At 44.0% G+C, this 22,331-nt stretch overlaps 1 long non-coding RNA gene across 1 annotated transcript in view; it reads right to left on the bottom strand.

The window, feature by feature from the left end:
* The window catches only part of LOC138268705 (uncharacterized), a 527,660-nt gene that overhangs the window by 395,589 nt on the left and 109,740 nt on the right, over positions 1 to 22,331 (bottom strand). The window contains exons 2-3 of the long non-coding RNA XR_011200058.1: positions 5,860 to 5,917; positions 5,166 to 5,221 (exon numbers count right to left, since the gene is read on the bottom strand). This is a non-coding gene — a long non-coding RNA (uncharacterized lncRNA). The remainder of the gene's footprint in view (positions 1 to 5,165; positions 5,222 to 5,859; positions 5,918 to 22,331) is intronic.

Here is a 22,331-nt window from a genome sequence, read left to right as displayed (position 1 = left end):
ATAATGCTGGGTAGTGTTTACGCTCTGAACATAAACCCAAGATGTTTTCCAATGGCACCTTTCCTTTCTACTGGCTGATTGGTCTCACTTTCTGTGGTTTATTGGTGGCTACTTTGGACACAAAGCTCAACCGCTGCCACCCCTCCTCCCTAGTGTACCACCGGTTAAACAGGGCAGGGCGCACAGAGAACGGACAATGGGATGGTCCCTAACTAATGCATGGCGGGAATTTAATGTGAGAATGAAAGAATATTCTTTTCATTCCTCACAACATAATCTACACTCCCTACTATATTTTATGCCCCACATCCATACTTGCAAATGTCACAGACACCACATATCTAGGTAAAATTCTTTCAGACCATAACCCCCTAGAGCTCACCCCCATATGGGACTGGATCCCTTCCTCAATTCCCACATGGCACCTAGAGCCTCACTAACTGGAGGATATAGTCTTCAGAGACACCTGTCTATGACTATCAACAACTATTCCGCTAAAAACACAGAACTCTCTCCTCCCCTCTGACAGAATGGGAGGCATTCAAAGGAACAATTCGGAGCTGTCAGACCTGGCATCCTTAGTATGCTTCCCCTAACTATTTTGCCCTCTGACCTCCTGTTTTTCTGGCTTTATTTTTGCTGGCTTTAGGACTGTTGACCAGTGCTAAAGGGAAAGTGCTCTGTACTCGAAACATGTTAACATTTGCTTATCCACAGTTGGCACATTTCATTTATAAGTCCCTAGTAAAGTGCACTGTATGTGCCCAGGGCCTGTAAATTAAATGCTGCTATTGGACCTGCAGCGCTGATTGTGCCACCCACTACAGTAGCCCTTCAAACATCTCAGGCCTGCCACTGCAGAGCCTGTGTGTGCAGTTTTAAACTATATTTCGATCTCACAAGTACACCAATTTGCGAGGTCTAAACTTTCCATTTTAATACATATAAGTCACTCTTAAGGTAGGCCCTGGTTAGCGCCAAGAGCAGGATGCAGTGTTTTTAGAAAGTTGAACATGTACAGGTAGTGAAAAACTATTAAATGTGTTTTTCACTACTGCAAGGCCCATCTCTCCCATTGTTTAACATTGGGGTTACCGTAAAGCAACCTTTAAGTGTTACTTCCAATTGAGAAGAGATAGAAATTTGGAGTTTGGTCTCTCTGGACTCACAATGTAATATCACAACTTATGGTGAAGTCAGATTTAAATTGTAAGTCTGAAAATGTCATTGTTAGAGAGTTGGCATTTTCTTTTTTACTCTAACCATTCTGTGTCTCTGCTTGTCTCTGAATGCACTTCTGGGGTAGATAACAGCTGGGCTTTGTGCATTCCCTCTAGACAGTCACACACAAATGGAGCTTGGGTATGACATTTGGATCCTGATGGCCTAACACCAGACTGATGGGTCTACCTGGGCTAGAGGGAAGAACTGATATTCACACAGGAAAATGGCTATGCTTCTCACCCCAGGAAGGACTGCATAACTTCCTGTAGAGTGTCTGGAGCCGGGGAAGGAAGGACAGGGGCCTTGTGCACTTCAAAGGACTCTCTTTGAAGTCTCCCCCACTTCAAAGGCTCAACTGGGTATAAGTACTGGACCCCAAACGCAACAAATCAGAACTCTACTGGAACCAATGACATTCTGCAAGGAATTAGTACTGCTGTACTGCCATGAGGGACTACCACTCTGCCATGCGCATTGCTGTGTTGACCTACTGACTGATGGGTGCTGTAGGAGGGGCTGCCACTATGCAACTTGCTTTGCTGTATTTGCCTGCTGCCTGCTGCTTCTTGTCTGGAGAGAGAAGGACTGGAACTGTTCTCCACATCCTTGAACCCAAGATTCTCAAAAGACTTGCTGGCTTGCCTCCTGTTCTCCTACTGTCTCAGGGACATCAAAGGCTGCCTTCAAGTCTCCTGGTGCTGCTGGACTCTGTCATCTGTGCGTCCTACCCTTGCCTGAGGCGCCCCCATCCAGTCCTGGGCCTCAGAACTGGGTTCTGCAGCTCTTTCCTGTAGAAACCGATGCATTGTCACCACTGCACCAGTCTGAACCATTGTGTTGGTCTTTGTCATGATATTTTTATGTGTATTGTACTTTTATAATCTTCAAGATTGAAATAAAGTGTTACTAAGAACTAAGATTTATTTGCATTAATCTGAGTGTTGATTTGTAATAAAACCTTTTGGCTTTTTTCAGATTTGGGCCTTCATTTTGTGGCCAGATTGGTTCCACCGTTAATTGATGATGATTGATTGTTACCCAATTTACTTGTTAATCCTTTAAAGGATACAAAAGAACCGTTGCCTCAAGAAGAGAGCATACACATGCTCCATCAAAGTGTGAGAGGATGCCCCAGCTTCCACTCTTAATCTGTGGAGTACAGAGGAGTCATCTCTGCTCATCCAGATCAGCCTACTGTTTGCTTCTGGAAGGCATTCCACGCTTTGCTCACACCTATTCAAGGCAGAGCACAGGTTGAAAGGTGGCAGAGGCTTATGGTAATTAACCTGCTGACATTGCCAGCAGGTAAAGGGTAACTTACTAAAAACGTGCTTGTCAATATTTATTCAAATTCATCATCACCACTGAATTGGAGTTTTAAAAATTATTAGGAACTGTGTTTTATTGTTTAGATTTCACTCACGAGATACAGTATTAGTACTTAAATCTGTACTCTGACTTTCTACATACGACAGCTATGCCTGACGTAGTGAAATTAGCAATTTGGGCTTGTGACTGTAAGGAAACAGTAATATTATCTTTTTGCCTGTTCATCTTCAAATATAATGCACTCTTACCTTGTGGGCTACAAGGTCTACATAGAGGTGAAGTACTAATATTTAAAAGAAATATTTTTACCTTTCAAAAAGACTTGTTTTCATAGGTCACATTGCAGATTTTGCATTGCAATAGTCATGTTACAATGGGAGGCCTGAAGCAATGTTTATTTTGTCACTCTAGGGGATCACTACATAAATGCTGCTCTCCACATTTAACGGTCAACTTTACAAGCCATGCATGTATTTCTGCCCCATATACTAAGGCCTTGAAGAAAATGTAAATATGTCAATCAGATATTATTACATTTCTTCCTGTTTTATGGGTACGAGCAAATCAACTGGCCAGCGAACAAGAGTGCCCATGCACACAGTGTAAACAATTAGCAATAAAAGAGGGTCCACCAAAAGGCGAAAAATCAGGAGTGGCCATGCAGAAAAGGAAGATTTCCTACAGACAGCATCAATCCTTCTCCCACACTGCATCTGAATACATGTTGCCATGATAAACATGTAAACGAGTATGCCAACCAGTGATAACTTATGGTAAGTAAGGGGCAAGCTCTCATTTGGTTTTGAGCTTTTCTTTGTTTACAAGAGATTTCCCAACAATAGTGCATGCGTTGTCTCAGGCGATATCTGGAGAACAATATGCTGGCACCACTCTTCCCAGCCTAACGTTTGTTGAGGTTTGGTCACCTGCGTATGAAGAGCCACCATGTTCCAGGTAGAGGTGAACAAGTCAAGTAAGGTTCAAGTTTGGCTCATCCGTTGTCCTTGGGTACTGGCGAGCCAAAATAGATGAAAGTAAGGCATCTCTGGCACAGCCCTTTCCCGCCCTAACCCAGTTTCGAAAGCAAAACTCATTTTCGAGTGCACTAACTAATTTCTGAAGACTCTGCACTTTTGGTAAGAGTAAATTCCTAATTATTCCCCATGTACATTCTACTCAGTATTGAATAACTTAAAGGTGAATCTACTTCAATTAGAAACTGATGTTGTGTTTACCTTAGCTCGTGCCTAAGTCATCTCTGATTTTGATATTCTTGAATTTATGTACATCAACAATCCTGCAGACACTTCATTTAAAATTACTTGGGAGGCATAAAAGTTCTGCCTTGTCATTTTATAATTTGCTATGTTTACAAGACAAAAGTCTGAAGAAAAATATAAGATTATTTTACAAAAAACATTAAACATTAAGTCATCCTTATTATTTTTCAAAGTCTTCGAAATCACCTGATCACCTTATTAGGTAACATTTGAAATTAATAAGGGCACGACTCAATGGTTTTGCAAAACAGACTAGCGTTAGACACCCTTCTCATGAAGGAGGGCAGAGTCCGTTGTATGTTAAAAGTTCAACAATGTTGCACTTACATCCCTGATAATAGTAAGGAATTGAACAAATATATTAAGAACATTACTGACTTGAAAGAAGAGTTAAAACAGCTAGAAACAACAGGTGCATGGGAAGCAATAGGGAGTGGACTTTCAGCTGTTGGCAAATGGTATGGAAATTTATGTGATGAAATTTTTGAAAGCATCTTGAAACTTTGTTGATTATTGTTCTTTGTGGATCAATAATATCTGGACTTTACAAATGATACAAGAGAAGACAACTGAAGAAAGGCGCAAGAAGGAGTAGGACAGACATAGAACTTGAAACTAAATGAAGCATATATAATGATGACATGAAGGAGTTGGAACATCCAGTACCATTTAGAAAGCTAAAACAGGGTGCTAAGTTATGTTCTGTTGTGTTCTGCATACTTGTAAAGCGACTATTACCAATAAACGTTTGCTGGCTGTGGGAAGCTTTAACCCAACCGTGTAAAAATTGAAAAAAAGAAAAATCTAATATTTCCTTTGTTGTTGATGAAAATGGTTTCACCCAGCCTGCTTCTTCTGATATTTTGGATTACTTTATAAGATGCCATTGGAATTTTTAAACTTCAGATTCCCTGTAGATTAGAAATGTATTTCGAGATATTTGAAGAGCTAGTTATCTGACAACTGATTTACAATGCTTAGAAGAGTCTGTCAACTTGAATGAAATTAAGAAAGCTATATCACTTCTTAAACTTCAAATACTTCAGGTGCAGATCGGATTCCAAATGAACTGTCCTCTCATTTTAATAATATTTTTTTACTCAATCCTTTGAATATATACAACATTTTCCCCCGCAAAAAAGACTAATGGTACTTATTTAGAAGTCATGATCAACCAAATTCCCAAGTGTGATATAGGTAGTACTCTTGTAAAAATTATTGTCGCACTTATGAAGAATGAGCAGATGGGATTTATTAAATGTAGGCTTGTATCTGATAATAAAGCACATTCCTGTGAGAGAGTACATGGTAAGGGAGGAGCAAAAAACTCACCTGAACGTGCTGTCTCCATACCAGTCTCAGTGACCAGGTTTCCTCATTGAGCCGACCTAGAGATAGAAAGTCGACAGTCAGTGGAGAAGGCTAGAAACTGGAGAAGGATTAGCATAACATAAGACAGGGAATAAGGAGAAACAAATATACAAACACCTTGGCAGGAGCCCAGGAGATGTGACAGTGTGCACGACCAAGAGGAGAAACGAAACCATATCCAGCCCAGAGGGAACCAAGCATATGAGGAAGACCAGAATGGTGTTGTCTGGGCAGAGGATTGGTGGACACTGCCAATGGAAGCAAAGTAGCAGGCCACAGTCCTGGAAGGCTGTGGCAAACCAGATGAGTTTAAGGGATTTGGGAGGACAGGAGGAAGGAAGGAAAAGTACAAGCACAGGGTATTTTTGGGGATGGTTATGTTTTTTGTTTTCCTAAGCCCCATTCATGGGTATTATCACTTGCTCAGCCCCATGGTAAAAGGGACTACTAAGAAACAAAAAGAGGATCCCTGTGAGATTTTCTAAATATTGAAATATTTCTCTTAACATGCATGAAGCAAACATGTGATCTGGCTATCTGTGAGAAAGGAGTGTGAAGAAGGCAAGTATTTATTGATAGATGGTTGGAAGGGACCGGGACGGGACCCAGGATAAACCTGCATTTCTTTTAGAATTCGTTTTTTATTAACATTTACCTGAGTATTCTGGTCTTCTTTTGAAGGAACTGTTGGCTGATGTGCCAAAGTGGTCATCCTGAAGGGAGAGGAAACAGAGACCTGCTCAAGCCAGATGAAGAAGAGAGAGAGTCCTTTTCATAACATAAGTCAAGGCAGTGCTACTAAGGACTCTGGTGAGCTTCATTATGTATAGCATAAGGCTGTAAACATAATAAAGTCACCATTGTGAAAAGAATCAAAAGCAAGCTTCCTAATCCTTATTCCCACCCATCCCTTCACAACTGTTCAATATTATCAGCAAACACCGAATTATAGGCTTTCCTTTACAGCATTAACCCTTGATTGTGAAAAGGATTTGGTTTACCAGGACTGGGAGCTTACGTCTAGTGCCTTAAAACTGCAAGGGTTTGGTACTAATTTTGTGCATCTGAATTTCTGAGTGTACCATGAACGCCAGACATCACTGTCGATTATTGGTATAATCTACCCTAATTTAATTTACAAAGAGATTCACTTGTGTTCGAGGATGATTGAAATATACTGATGGTGAAACTAAGTAAAAATAAGTAGCCCCTTACTAGTCATCAGTGTCTACATTCAACCAGACAGCAGGTCAAACGTGAACTCGCGAAAAAAATAATTAATTAATCACATTGATTACGAGAAGCAAATATGAACAACCACGATCAAATATTCTAGGGATCATTAATATGAACTTGATGTATAAGTTTGCATGTGACGACATATTAATTTCCCAAGACTATCACTGATGCATACCCACAAAGGGAGCTAGTCAAACCAAATAGAGAGACTTAAAAGGTAATTTTTTTGTAAATGAAATCGAGGCCCTTAGTTTGGGAGTACTAAATGGAAGCTTTCAAGTTGACTGCTCTCAGGCATGACTCACCATATGACTACTTTGTACTCTGTTACAGTATTTACACCCTGGTCACTTTGCCCGTATTCCTACAAGTCAAATAATTTCACATTGATGAGAAACTGGAACGTGACCAGTCCCCACAGGTAACTGAACTGGCATTTAAATGGTTCTCTCATCAGCAGGCATACCAGCCCGTTATTTTGGGGTCAACTAAGTTTAAGAAATTAAGGTGAACCGAGGGCATACAGGGGCAACTGAAACATCAGCAGCAACGATTATAGAATGTATTTAGAATGACGAGCAATTCCTGATTGGAAAGCAGGAACACTTCACAGCCCTCGTGCTAGACAAACATCTGTCAGACATACAGCCCAGGCTTACCAGAACTCCAACAGTATTACTATGGCCTAGGAGGGAAAAGATGTCGGCTACCTGTCTGCCTGCAAAAAAGAAATTCAGCAAGGCCCTGCACGTACCGAGACAGTGCCCAAACATCCCAGTGAAACTCGCTAACCTAGGAAATATAAGGAATATGTATAGGAAACTCCTCTGGGATTAAAAAGAAGGAAGGAGCAAGCCTTTAGGTTCAACGCTGTATTGCTTAGTAGGAAAACAAACTCAAAGGATTCCTGGAAGCAGGCGAAGATCGTAAATGGAGACCCTAATACCATACCCAACGTCAACATTCCCGAAGCAAGCTGGGTGCATTACTTAGCCACGCATTTCAACCTAGAGGTAGAAAATCAGATTCTCGCCAATAATATCGTAAAGGGAACCATTCCGAGTGAGGTGCCTAGCGCAGCGGAGCGGAGTTAAACATAGTGAAACTCGACCACAACGCGGAGGGCACCTCCTTTAAAGAGGACAGAAAAGCAATCTCTGAAGCAACACTTTTGCACTGTACACCAAAACGAGATCGCAACTTCATTTATTTCGAAGGGCTCTCCGCTGAATCACGTGCACAGGCAGGGACAGAGTCAGATCCTGCGAATTCTGGCCCTCAATCACCCTTTGTCACACTTCTCCATGAAGCCTCCAAAATAAACATCAGGCGTCTCCTCCCTACATTCAACCAAATGAAACTAACTAATATGGAAGACCTGCCAAATTTCTTCCATGTGCACATTACTAAGGAGATACAGCCGTGACTACGTGATGGCGCTACAGGGCCCAGAAGCATTCCGCGGGCAATGTATAAAGCCACCCCTACATTCTGGGCCCTCACAATTTCTCCGGTTTTTAATTGCGTTCTCCAGACCTGAAATATTGTGGCCTCCTAGAAGGTCTGAATATTTACCCTGATTTAAGGAGGGGACGGCCACAACCAAAAAACTATAGACTCGTCACCCTCCTCGATAATGAGGCCAAGTACTTTGCAACCAGAAAACCATCGACTCATCGCCGTCTTCGATAATAAGGCTAAGTACTTCGCCATCAGAAAACTACTGACTCCTCGTCCTCCTCGATAATGAGGCCAAGTACCTTGCAGGATTATTATTGAGTTAAAGAAATACGCGGAGGACAACCATAAACTTATGCCACTAAACCATACAGGTTGCATACGACAAATAGACACCACAATCAACATCCCGGCTCTTTCTATTTCAGACAATATGATAACAAATAATCAGTGTATTTTAAATTTGCTTTGTACATTTTAAGTCAGCATTTGACTGTGGTTCAACTGAATGTCCTCTGGATCAAACTGATACAAACTGGGACATCCGCCTTGTCTTAAAAAAACATACAGCAACACCATTCCAACACCTGGGTTAGAATAAACATAGGAGACTGCACTTCCCTGTCTAGGAAAATATGCACTCCACATGGTTTAAAACAAGGTGTTTTTGGACGCCTTACCTATTTAATTTATTTCTGGCTAACATGACTCCAGCATTGGGCTCTAAACACACATGCACCAAAATTAGGAGGATTCCAGGTTTCAAACCTGCTGTATCCTGGTGGTGTCATACTTCCCGGCCAAGCCAAACTAAAGTGTCTTCAGAGTCTTACGGATATACTACTCAGCTACTCAAACGTTGTATGATAATTAACCAGAAAAAAAACACCTGGGTTATGGCAGTCAAAAATTGAATACAGAACAAGCAAAGCTGGTGTTTTATGAGCAGCCGCTGGAATGTGTTAAAGAGTGCAAATACTGTGGTGTTCTATTTGATGAGAAAGACTCCACCCACGTAAGCAGGAGCTACAACAGAAAGGTAACACTTTAACCCTGGCATTTCAAACCCTAATGAGATCAATTGGAGGGTCTAGCCTAGCACCATTTGCTAAAGATTATCTCAGCAAAACTACTTCCATCTCTGACATACGGTTGCTCGCTCGATCCTTTTTAGGGTTGTAGATAAATTACTTTCAAAATATTTAGGAAATTCCAAACAAGCTAGAGCATATCTATCTAGATTAAAACTTTCCAAGGAGAATAGAACAATATGCATTCCTAATTTTTCTCTCTGGCAGGTAGGTTTCTCCTTAAAACGGGCCTGGCATTGGTTGAGGACACATGTTGAGGGTGGGGCTCCTGTCTGGGATAAAGTTTGAGATAGCTTTTATATTACCTTTTTGATTAGGTGAGTTACATCTATGTCTCAAAAAAAAAATTCTGTGTCTTCCCCTATTTTAAAGACTAGTAAAACTTGCAAAAGTTTATATTCACTAATATTGTAAGACCAAAATAAATGTTTAACAGCCTTTGTGAGGATTTGGGTGTGCTACATAATAGGACTGAAATGCCTTATTGTGCAGTACACTCACAAATGCCATCTTGGGTCCAGTCAAGTACAATTGCTTAACCTTAAGCTCAACCCTGGGTAGCTGTGGCTGCGAGCAGTCAGACTTAGCAAAGGAACTATGTGCAAGGCTTTTAACACCACCAAACAACATAATTAAAAAGTCACACAACACGAAAGAAATAAGACACCAGTTTATATAAAAAGATTATATTTTAATGAATTTTTCGAGACCTTAACCACCACATCCATCAGTGGGTTCCAGAGATACAGATTTTAGAAGCCATAAATAACTTTTATATCAACCGCAAACATGCACTGGACAACAAAAAGTTTGGAAACTTTTGAAAATTTTGTAAAAGTTAGTTCGGCAATTCTGTCTGAAGTTGGGTGACCAAGTCCGGTAGTATGGAGGTATAGGGGGCCAGAAAGGATACTCTGGACAGTTACCTGGCCACCAGAGCGTTTTTAAGGCAAGATCCAAACTTTACAGAACAACCGGCATAAACATCAATGGAATGATCCTGATGCTGAGGGATGCAGGCAAAAAGGTGCTTAAAGGATGCTCCAGTTGTGGTGTGCTGTATGGGGGTGCCTTTGTGGGTGTTCCTCGGTCCATGGGTGAAGTGCGGAGGACTTGGGTACAGAGGTCGGGGTCCCTCAAAGTCCTCTACTTTGCAGTAGCAGGTCACCTGATGCTGGGCTCCTGGTCAGTCTACAACGCAAGTGGGGCGAAATCTGTTGTTAGGGACTAGTGTGCCTTGGGTATGACGAATCCGGCCATGGATAGCACTCCCGTGGTTCAGCAGATGCAGGTGAAGATTTTGGCTATTTCAGATTTGTCCTCATGGGTGCCCGTCGACTGCCAGTGTAAAACATTCTGCGGTGCCTACCAACTTTGCGAATTGGGAAACTTCCGCTCTTGTGTCCATGGAACTGGTACCAGGAGATCAACGTAATGATCCTTGGAGTCACCGATGTTGTTGGATGTCGGGAATTAATGTTTCCCTGAGCCAGGAGCCGTAGGCACAGTCCAAACTTTGTTAGTCCAAAGATCAGCAGGTGCAGTTCTCACGAACGTGCCGCCTCTCTTTGTGTGGGTCCAAGGGCAGCTTGGCAGTCCTTCTTCGATCCTCTCCCCGATTCAGGATGATCTGAAGGTCAAGGTGCCCGGGGTGCCATATTTATCCCAGGAAAGTGCCCTGAGGGACCAAGCAGTCACTGGTCAAAGGGCTATTGGATCCCCTCCTAACTTGTGATGAAGTTCCTGTGATGTGTGGCATCTGGCTATCCCAGAATGCCATATTTTTTCCCCTTTCAAGACAACCCTTCCACAGTTGTCCAAAGCTTGGAAGCCAGCCCTAGAGGTGTGGTTACCTGAGGGCTACACACTCACTATAAAACCAGTTTGGGGCAAGTTTCCCCTTTCTGGCATGTCTCCATGCTCTCTACAGGAACGAAAGGCATCCTGCTCAGGGATGTTGGTCCAGGCGGCTCATCAAAGGCAGCTTCTCCTTTGAAGCTCGCCTCTGGGCTAACCCCCCAAGTGACCATCCTTGCAGAAGAGGGGACACCTCACTGCTGCAGCACTGCCTTTGTTCTTGGACCACGGAGTCTTTGACACATTTTCCTAGGCGGTTATACAGCTGTCTATCTGTGTGTGCCTTTCTGAGGGCACTGGACGAGCAGAGCAGTGTGTCAACTTTCTAACAGTGGGCTAACTTCAACAGTGACATTAATTTTGACCTGGTCATCAGGTAGCATTTAATGCCACGATTAATTTTAAACCTTACATGACCCAGTTTGGTAGCCCTAGTCAAAAGTTATTCAGGTTGGGATGCCACTCTGTTAGCCAACGGCGCTACTAACTTTACATGTAATTTGATTAGCAGGCCTCAGTGCACTCACAGAGTCAAAAAAACAGTAGCATCAGAACAAAAAATGTGCGGGGTGAACATGCAAAAAGAGGCATTTCCTTACATCCTTCATATGAAATAATAAGAAAATTTAAGTGTTGGAAAAAATGAAAATATGTATTGATTGGTTGGGTAACTGAATTATTTGTGTACAGCATTTTGTTATCTTTATCTATGTTACAAGGTACATTTGATTTGGCCAATTCTTTTGAGTCTTAAAATAATAAACTCATGTGTACTTTATGTGATATTTCTAATCACACCTCTATCTTGTCTTGGTCCTCTAAGGACAGAGAACGATCGTCTGCTGAATCTGACAATTCTGCAATGTAATGTAATTGCTTGCCCGCGTACAGCCAGCTCTCTCCCCTTCACCATATCTTCTCGCCACAGTATGTTTCGCCAAGAAACAAACCTCTCGCAACGCAGCCTCCTCGTACTGTGTCATCTAGCTTCTCAAGGTGGCCAGAGTATCTCTCGACCAATCCGCCGCTAAGCGTCTTTCCAGATCAGCAGGCTGGGCCTCCAGCTCCGCCAGAACCTTCCTCAGCACCTTCAACACTACATGTTGCTTAGCGATGCAGATGCCACGAATCACTACTTTAAAAGCCTCCCACACCGTCCAGGCAGAAGCCACAGATCCTCGATTCTCAGCAAAGCAATGCAGGATAGCTTTGCAGATCTCATTTCGGAATACCTGATCTCTAAGAACACCATTAGGGAGTCACCACATGAAGGCTCAGGGTGGTGGGGGGGGGGCTGATGTAGTCTACTCCAGCAGAACTGGAGAATGGTCCGACAATGTGCGCGTCATGTACTTAACCGAGCGTGTCCAAGCCCAACATCCTTGGTAACAAGCCACCTGTCTATGCAGGACCAACTATTATGAGCATAATTGACACAGGTACCCTCCCTGTCAGTACCATGCTTCACCCTCCAAGTATCTACCATAGCACCCTCAGTCATCACATGCAAAATGGGCCCTAGCAGCCCCCACATGCTGCGGCCGAGCTGAGCTCTCACGGTCTGCCACAGGGTCCAATACCACATTGAAATAAAGAACGGTCATCCAGCCACCCAACCCTCCACACCACATATTCAAAACAGCAACAGTATGCAGAAAGGAAAGCGAAGACAAAGAAAAGAAGACATAGTAAGGAATCCAAAGCCAGAACAACCCTAACATCCATCCATGCTGACCCCCCAAACGGGTCTGTGCAGCAGTCCCACCCAACCCCAAATACACCTCCCAAATAACAGTGTTAAACAGTGTCGAAGGACTCATCCAAAGGGGCGTGAAACAGGCCATCCGAGAAACCATCCCAAGCGGGACGGGTGGCAGGGAAACTTGCAATGCAACAAGTACAATAGAGCAGCTGTCTTATATAGTAGAAACATGAACCAGAGTATTAGCAATAAGGCAGCGGGCGAGACCACCATCCCCCCAGCACAGCAGAGACCATTTAGTCGTTGTCACTCAGGGCTCCTCTCTCTCTGCCAGAATCTCTCGGACCCTCCAACAGCGCCTTTTTGGGAACCAATTTTGCGAACTTGGCAGCCAATTTCAGATCAGTAAAGAAATGCAGCTTACCTCAATGCTGCACACGTAATTTGGCTGGATAAATGAGGGAGTATTTGGCGTCCGTCTGGCTTAGAGTGCGCTTGACCGGCGGGAAGGCTCGACGGGCAGCCTGCACCCTAGGTGTGTAATCAGGAAAAAAAGTTACGCTCAGTGTTATTATAAATCACCGGTCTACGCTCTCTGGCCAGTCTAAGCACAGTGTCTCTGTCCCGGTAGTTCAGCAGACGAACCACTATAGGCTGTGGAGGAGTTCCTGGGGGTGGGCGAGGACCCGAAGACCTATGGGCCCTATCCACCACCAAGACCTGAGAGAGTTCACCAGGAAATAGCGCAGACAGCATCGTTTTAACACAGTCCTCCATATGGCCCATAGCTGTCGACTCAGGGAGGCCGATAATGTGTATATTATTGCGGCACGACCGGGCCTCTAAATCCTCGTTCTTGTTGCGGATCACCTCCAGCATGCATTCCATGAGTAGCAATTGTTCTCCAGCTCCACGACGTCCATCCTCTAAGTCCGAAGTGCAAGATTACAACTGCTCAAAACGAACTTCATGACCATCCATCCGCTCATTCAAATGGTCAAGCTTAGCATCAATGCCAGCCAGGCTATTCTTGAGGTCTAAGAACATAGCCTTTACGGAAGAAGCTGAAGCCCCCTCCTCAGGTAACGAGTCATCCGCCAAAGGGCCGGCCACACCGCTCTTTTTCTTCCCCCCTCTCCAAGGTGAGTTTTGTCTGTTTATGATCAGCTTTCCCCGTCTGCTGCGCAGGCCTCCGGGTAAGCGATCACAAGTGAGTCACGCCTCTCCAGCACCGGTCACCCATCAGGCAAAGCCACCCAGGGCAGGAACGCCGCAAGGGCACGGACTCCAAGTCACCGGTCCAGGGCAGACTAAGCCTGAAATATGGATCAATTGTAGGGGCCCCCAAGCTGGTCCAGCAGCCAGGACCACAATGCCCGTCAAGACACAGACAGCAGCTCAGACCAGCGTCCGCTACACAACAGGGGCACACGGCTCGAGTCCCGCCGCCGATCAGGCCCAGTCAGTCAGTCACAGTCGGGCGCAATCCAGGTCCAAGCGCCAGGTCGTGTCGCCCCAAGCAGTTACCCACTTTCCACAGGCAAAAAAAGGAGGGGGGAAGGGAAATCCAAACCTCCACAGGCCCCAGCCAGCACCAGCAGAGCGTCCCGGCACAGAAGCTGCGAGCCAGCGTGGTCGGCCCCGCACCCCAAGTGGCCCTACACCCCGGCAGGCATCCACAAACGGGCCCCACCGGGGAGAAAAGGAAAAAAAGAGGGCCACCTAATACGTGTGTGTTGTAATAGTTGATAGATATGTAGAATGTTGGAACGTGAACGTGTAATAGAATATAGAATGTGTTTTCATATGAAGAATGTAAGTGTCAGTTGGGCGAGGAGGCTGTACTGATCGGACGTTGTCGGTGAGCCCTGATGATTGATGAATCTTCAAATAAAAAGAAACATGAAGTTCTTGTGCAAGCGGATCTTTTATTTACAACAATTTGGCGACAAGCGTTGTTTGATCAGTTACCAACTCAAACTTGTTGCCCCAAAGATATGTCTTCAATTTCTCTACAGCCCAAACACAAGCCAATGCCTCTCTTTCGATAGTGCTGTAACACAGCACCTATACCTGTTGCACTAGCCTCAACCGTGATTCTATTACGCCCTTTGGTATCATAAGGCTGCAAAGCTGGTGCCTTCAATATGGCATTTTTCACATTTATAAATGCAGATTCTTGCTCGTTTGTCCATTCAAACTTCACCTTCTTTCTTAATAGTTTCCGAAGAGAATCAACTATTCTAGCATAATCCTTAATGAACCTAGAATAGTACTCACTCAACCCAAGAAAAGATTTAAGAGTATCCTTAACCTTAGGTCTGGGCACTTCACAAATTGCTTTTAGTAAATCCTCTTTCGGTTTTATACCATCAGCTGATAAAGTGTGCCCTAAATACTCTATTTCTGTACACAAGAATTTACATTTTGATTTACGGTCATCCCTCTTTCCTTTAAAATCCTCAACACCTTATTCAAAATGACATTGTGTTCAGAAGATGTTTTCGTATGCACCAAAATATCGTCTTGAAATTCCTCAATACCTTCCATATCTTTAAAAAGGAAATCCATGAACTTTTGAAAAACACCTGCCGCTGATGCAAGTCCAAAAGGTAAACGCACGTATCTGTACGCTACAAATGGTGTTACAAAAGTGGTATAATCTTTTGATGATTCACAGAATTCGACTTGATGATATGCTGACTTAAGGTCAATCAACGGAAAATATCCTGAACCATTAGTAGCTGCTAGAATTTCTTGTATCCTGGGCAAAGGATGACAATCTACTACAATATTCCTTTTTAAGGATCTCAAGTCAGCACACAACCGTATATCACCAGTTTTTTATTTTATTTGTTTATCTACAATAGCCGACACCCACTCAGAAGAATGTGTGCGTTCAATCACACCCTCATCACACAATTTTGTTAATAAATCTTTTAACTCCCCTCTAAGTGACAGTGGAACAGAACGCACTTTATGAATGACAGGTGTAACTGTTGCTTTCAACTTAATTTTGTGTTCAAACCCCTTCACACATCCAATATGATACGCAAATACATCCTGATTATCAGTCAACACCTTTTCAAGGAGTCAAGCACATATTGGTATCCTCAACACTATCCACTTCTGAACATGGTATATCCTCTAGAATGACTGGATTTGGTGATCCTGGTTTCAAAATTATTCCTAGTTTACCCAAATCCTGCCATCCAACAATGTTCCTGCCATTTTCAGCGACATATATCTTAGTATCAATGCTGCAAATTTTTAAATTGCCAAGTGTCACAAAAATATCCCACCATGTTAATATCAAACTCTCCAAATGCCTTTGGGTTTACATCACTCTTTTCTAATTTCATGTTTTTCCAAATTGTCTCAAAATTTTCCTTCTCTAATATAGTAATAGGCGAACCTGACTCTGCCATGACTTCCAATTCTTTTCCTCCAATGCTGACACAACCAAGTGGTGCTTTAAATCTGTTCATCGCACCTCTACAACCATCATCATCTACAGTTAGCACGATATTTGCACACATTTCTTCATCAAAATTATCAACTGCATTAATTCTAATTTGGTTGCTGTATTTTGTGCGTCTACATACAACAGAAAAATTACCAACTTTTTTACATTTAATAAATTTTTTCCCTAAAGCAGGAAATTTTGTATTGTTACCCAAAAGTGATTTTGACCCCCATCTGTAACATTGTACACCTTTCCTTCCATTGTACTTGCTATCCTTGTCTTTATTCAATACTTTAGTCTTTTGATCCTGTACAATATATACATCCATGTTAGAAACATCTACAGATGTTAAAGCTTTGGTAGACTGTAATGATCTCTCAATTCCTTTGGCTATGTCAACAACCTCATGTAATGTTGGATTTCTGCATGCCAGTAACCTTTCTTGTATTTTTTGTTAAATAACATTGAAATACAAATTGATCACGAATTTAAGTATCTGTCATCACATTAAATTCGCATGAAGACGCTAAAACTCTCAAAGAAGCAATATACTCCTCAATGCTTTCATTCTCCATTTGCTTCCGCTTGAAAAAACTATGCCTCTCCACCATTACATTGGGTTCCTCCGTGAATTGGCCCAACATCAATGCTTTTTTCCATTCTAATTTTCAAATGCTCTATGCCAATTTTTCCATTTCATTATAGGTTTGCCAGGATTATTTAAAAACAACACAGGTTGATTAATAATATTACTATGAGCCATAGTACTAGTTGTAAATATAGTTTATGTCTTCTTTTTTTATGAGTATTTCACAGCTTCCTAAAATGTTCTTCCAGATTTCTAAAACTCCCTGGCAAAATTAAAATGGCCACCGTTTACTCCATGGTCAATTGAAGGCCATGTAGTCCCGAATCGACATACAAAATGGCTGCCGTTTACATTTATTTTCAGCAGGAATTTGCCCTTGTTTCACTCAATTTGCCCAATCCAAAATGGCCGTTAGTTATGCCTACGCGTTAGTTCTGTTTTCATATGAAATTGGGCACAACAGAAATGACACATCAAGAGAGTCTTTTGAGAAATGTAGGAAAGTGTTTATTTGGAAACAAGAGATTATTATGATTTTGGAGATTTTACTAGTGATGGAGTTGAGGGAAAATCCAATTGCAGAATTAGTGGAAACGGTAGTAGGAGTAATGATAGTAGTGTTTGTGTCAATGAAATGCAAAATTCAGAAATGGTACAGAAAGTTACAGAGAATGAGTTATCTGATGTAACTGATGTAAACTTGAGAACTAGAAGGAAAATACATGTTCCAAATAAGTATTCCGAATTTGTAATGTATTAGTGTTTAAGTTATGTATTAATAATCTATATTTTGTTTTGGGGGGGGGGAGAGATGTTGTAATAGTTGATAGATATGTAGAATGTTGGAATGTGAACGTGTAATAGAATATAGAATGTAGGATGTGTTTTTGTATGAAGAATGTAAGTGTCAGTTGAGCGAGGAGGCTGTGCCGATCGGACGTTGTCGGTGAGCCCTGATGATTGATGAATCTTCAAATAAAAAGAAACACAAAGTTATTGTGCAAGCAGATCTTTTATTTACAACAATGTGCCAATTGGAGAGGGTAGGGGGGACCCACCTAAGTCCCCCACCCCCTTCTAAGGGGGCACCATGAGGCCCAAAAATCAAAGGGGTCGCTCCCTTGTGCCGTCCTTAAAGATGTGCCAAAGACAGCCCGGCCCCCACCCTCGCAGGCGCCCGCAGCCTGCCCCGGCGTCGAGTGGGCCCCCCAGGGTGCAGGAACCAGGCCGCCAAAAGCGCACACACCCAAAGGAAAAGAGAAGGGAGCTGCCCAATGGAACGGCCCCCTACCGCGGGAGAAGAAATACGGCCCAAAAAAGAAAAATTAAGGGTTCGCCCCCAGCGTCACCTGGAAGAGCGACCCGGCAGCAACCCGGCTCACCACCACTACCGAGGCCCATGCCTCGCAAATCCAGCAAGGCCTGCCCGGCAGGCCAGCTCACCTGTCGCCGGCTGAAAGGCACCAGCGCCACCCGCAGCCCCCTGAAGCTTCCAGGTGCCGCTGACAGCGCAACCCAGAGATCGGAGGCTGCTCTGTAGGAGAATCAAGAGGATTTATCCCTCTGCCATGCAGAGCCTCACGGTGTGGTGGTCATCTTGCTGGTCGGCCATGCCACGCCCCCCACTTTTGACACTAAAGTTAAGTACATTTTAGTTAAAGGTGTCCATGCGCCAAAGTAAAATGCCCTCAATCTTGATGAATGCCAGTGTCTGGAGTGAGCTGACCCATTGCCCTATGTTGCAAGTTGTGGTAGGCAGCAGCACAATGTGAACAACACTTCAATATGCCAATAGATGCTGTTGGCTGACCAAAAACAAAAATTCCCATAAGTATATATGCATGTATTAGTGTTTATTATGATTTTTTCTTAGAAAACATGAGGCTGGATTTGGCTGAAGTTGTGGTCAGAGATACAATTTTACTTTTGTAATGTGATGCATGTGAATGGTTTATCCACCACATTGGCAAACTAAATCCTTCTGATGCCACCATCTGAAAGATGTTCTTTATTAAAAACAAAGTCCGGCTGCAAGTCATGTCCAGAGTTTGTTTTTCTTTAACTCCCTCCTACTCCCCCGAGCACCCATCTGTGAAGAAGAGGTACCACATGTAATGTGTACCACTCCAAACAGACCACAGCTTGATTATCTACTGGACACCAGGGAAGCGTTTTTTTTTTTAATGGGGAGGGGAGCGCACCCCCAGCCGGGCATATAGTGTGTTTTTATTCCATTCAGCCTCTCTCCCTGAAGAACAGAAAGCCCACTAGACATCAGAATTCTTTTTAAGCAAAAAACCTGGGGGTGAGAGCCACAATAGCATTGGGCCTTGCCCCACCACAAAAGGGGCAATACTGCCATTCTGTCACTCCAGGGGGTAGAACACCCATGAGACACCACAACAAAAAATTAAATAAAATAAAAAGGAGGGTTGAGGTGCCCTGCCCAGGCATCGACCCAGCAGCCTTTCTGGTCTGTTGGTGGTTAGATTAATAGGGGTTTACTCCCAATCAGGCCTCCTGAGAGGGGCAGAACTCATATTAGGCACCAGAGAAAAATGGGGATGGGAAAAAGAGAAATGAGGGTGCCCCACCATGACACCATGCTATTTTGGGTTTGGGACTGCTGGACTGCACTGAGGGACTCATCTGGACTGCTCTTCTGTTGTTGTCCTGCTGTCAAAGTACTGGGTGGCCTAAAGGACTCATTGGAGGGTTTTTCTGTTTGTGACCCTGCTGCCAGCTTGCTGCCTAATTCTGGACTAGTTAGACATTGCGTGGACTTGCAACCAGACGCTGCTGGCTCAACAGACTGCACCTTGCCAGAGGACTGCCAGAAGGAACCGCCATTGGACTTAGCTGCTTTGGAGTGCTATCCTGCTGCCTGCTGGGCTGTGAGAAGGACTGCCACCTTGTTACAAGGAAACTTGTGCTGGTCTGCCGATCTGAGTCCTGCTTATGGTGCCCCCAGTGGCTCATTTGCTTGTCTGCCCCCCCCCCCCCCCCCCACCTTTGCTCTTCTGAGGGGTTTTCAGGGTCCAGGAGGACTCCCTTGGGATTTTCACCGCTTGGTGAGCACTGCGGTTGCCAGTGCATGTGAGGCACTGTGACCAGGAAAAGTCAGTGTGGAGAGCGCTTAGGTTTTTGCCAACCTCCTCCAACTTAGAGCCAGCCTCGGAAAGCGCTATAATTGTCTCACGTGGGGCAGACTGAGCACTCCCCCGTTCACTAAGCAGCGTGTGTTTTATCATACTGGGGTGTGTGGAGTAGCTTGCCTGAAGTGTGGGAGGAGCTCACTAATACCAGAGGGGCCCAGGTGAGTTTGTGTGCTGGGCTTTGTGCCGATCAAGGCCACATGGCCAGAAGGCTCATTTTGAATATCTTACCTCACAGCGGCCTTTCATCAGTCACCAAGTGGGGGGCCTAATGAGGTCTTCCGCCAATGTGGGAGATGTGTGTAGAGGACAGCCTCGTGTGGACGAGAGCAGCGGTCTGGGAGGCCCTGGAGGGCACCAGACTCACTACCTGTTCAAGGCGGCTTGTTGATAAGTCGCAGAGATCAGCAGCTGCACTGTGTGGACACAGGCGGTGGTCTTTTGTTCTTCCACATTCGGTGGACCTAGCGAGGTCTCCCTACCGATGTGGGAGGCTAGTGTGCCCCCACTCTTGTGGCACAGCTGTGAGGGGACCCTCACTGAGTAGTTGGCAGGACGAGAGGGAACCCTTTACTGAGATCCCGCACCAGACAAGCCCTTTCAGTACTGTTATTACAGTTGTAGGTTCGCAGAAGTTCCTCTGCCCAGAGTTTTGAGTATTGCTTACCGTATAACCTGTAAAAGGAGCTCAGATGCACTGTGGGCTTCGTGTGGGAGGTGTTTTGGGGGATTCCTTTACATTCCGCATTTAACCACTGCATTTTATGCCCTCAGTGTTTAGGCTGCATTCCATGACCGGGTGTTACATTATATGTTGTTTCCTATGCTTTGTTAGGATAAAGAGCATATTACAGGATCTTCATTGTGCGCAGAGGGTGGGTATTTGTCAAAACGTGTACAATCTACATGTCTATTTCTGACTGCACTATGTATGATGGTTTGACAATTGCGTAGCTGGTAAAGTAATTATTGGTTTATGTCTTTTTGATCTATGTTTTATATGAAATACAGTTTATATTAATACATTTTGTGTGGCGTCTCTTTTGTGGTGTATTTATTGTGTCAATGGTGTGTGTGCTGCACAAATGTTTTGCACCTTGCCTCAGGGATAATCCTGACTGCTTTGGTCAATCTACCAAGGTGGTGAGTAGGGGTTATCTTGGGTGTGTAGCTCCCTTATCCTGACTAGAGTGGTGGGTTCTACCTGGCTTGGGTATATACCCGAGTCAACAAGAAACCCATTTCGAACAGAGAGTGTCTCTGTGAGTGGATGTGTGAGTGTTTGTTTGAGAGTCTAAGTGGGTCTGTGAGTGGGTGCCTGAATGTCTGAGTGGGTCTGTGAGTGGGCACATCAGTGTCAAAGTGTATCTGTGAGTGAGTGCGTGAGCCTGAGTGGGTCTGTGAGTGGGTGCATAAGTGGGTTTGTGAGTAGAAGCGTGAGTTTCTGAGTGGGTCTGTGAATGGGTACGTGAGTCTTTGAGTGGGTCTGTGAGTGGGTGTGTGAGTCTCTGAGTGGGTTTGTGAGTGGGTGCACGTGTGTGTAACTGTGTCTGTGAGTGGGTGTGCGAGTCTCTGGGTGGGTCTGTGAGTGGGTGCATGAGTGTCTGAGTGGGTCTGGGAGTCTCTGAGTGGGTCTGTGAGTGGGTGCATGAGTGTCTGAGTGCACCCTTGAGTGGGTGTGTGAGTGTTTGTGTGGGTGTGTCAGCAGCTGTGTGAGTGACTCACTACAAAGGAACCTCAAGTGCCCTTTTATCCAACAAGAGTCCACAGCTTTGCATGAAGTATCTACTCAAGTGGAGTTCTTTCGGCCTCCTTTGGTAAATGCCCAATATGTATTCTACACTACAGCTGTGGGGAGGGCGCGAGTTATAGTTACCTTAGGGCGTGAGCTATAGTTACTTGAAAGAACTATAACAGTGGTTCCCAACCTGTGGTCCGGGGACCCCTGGGGGTCCGCAAAGCCTCCTCCGGGGGTCCGCGACTGCTTAGATAATTAAAAAATATTAAAAGATTAGGTCCCCAGCTTTCAGTAATGACTTAGTGGGGGGGGGGTCCCCGGACTCCAAGAACGAGTCAGTGGGCAGACCCCGGGTTCCAGTAATCATAAAGTAGGGGTCCACAGAAGTCAAAAGGTTGGGAACCACTGAACTATAACTATAACTGCTGAATTTCTATGGTTTTGTACGAGTAAATTCAGAACCTAACTATAACCTCCCTGTAACCACATGAGAAACTGACATACTTAGGTTCACTCATGGAAGCGAGTTCAGGGCATGGGGGTTCATTTTTAAAAACTATCATTTTAACAGACCTCATTACAGTGATATAATCTTTGATAAAATAAAACAAAAGAATTCATTAAAAATGATTAACTTGAAAGAATCTTTATCATATACATATATATATATATATATACTTGTTGAGTGCTTTGTCATTTAAAAGCACATAGGTGGGTGAGCTTACAAATTTACAGAGTGCGCCAAACCAGAATCAAGCCAGTGGTCCAGCGTGGCTCCAAGTGCCCGCGCATGAGTCGGGCATTGAAAATGTTTGGCACCTAAATCATGGAA

Source organism: Pleurodeles waltl, chromosome 12, assembly GCF_031143425.1.
Source record: "Pleurodeles waltl isolate 20211129_DDA chromosome 12, aPleWal1.hap1.20221129, whole genome shotgun sequence".
Taxonomy (NCBI): domain Eukaryota; kingdom Metazoa; phylum Chordata; class Amphibia; order Caudata; family Salamandridae; genus Pleurodeles; species Pleurodeles waltl.
Note: the sequence above shows the minus strand (reverse complement) of the source record. Positions and strands in the feature narration are given on the sequence as shown.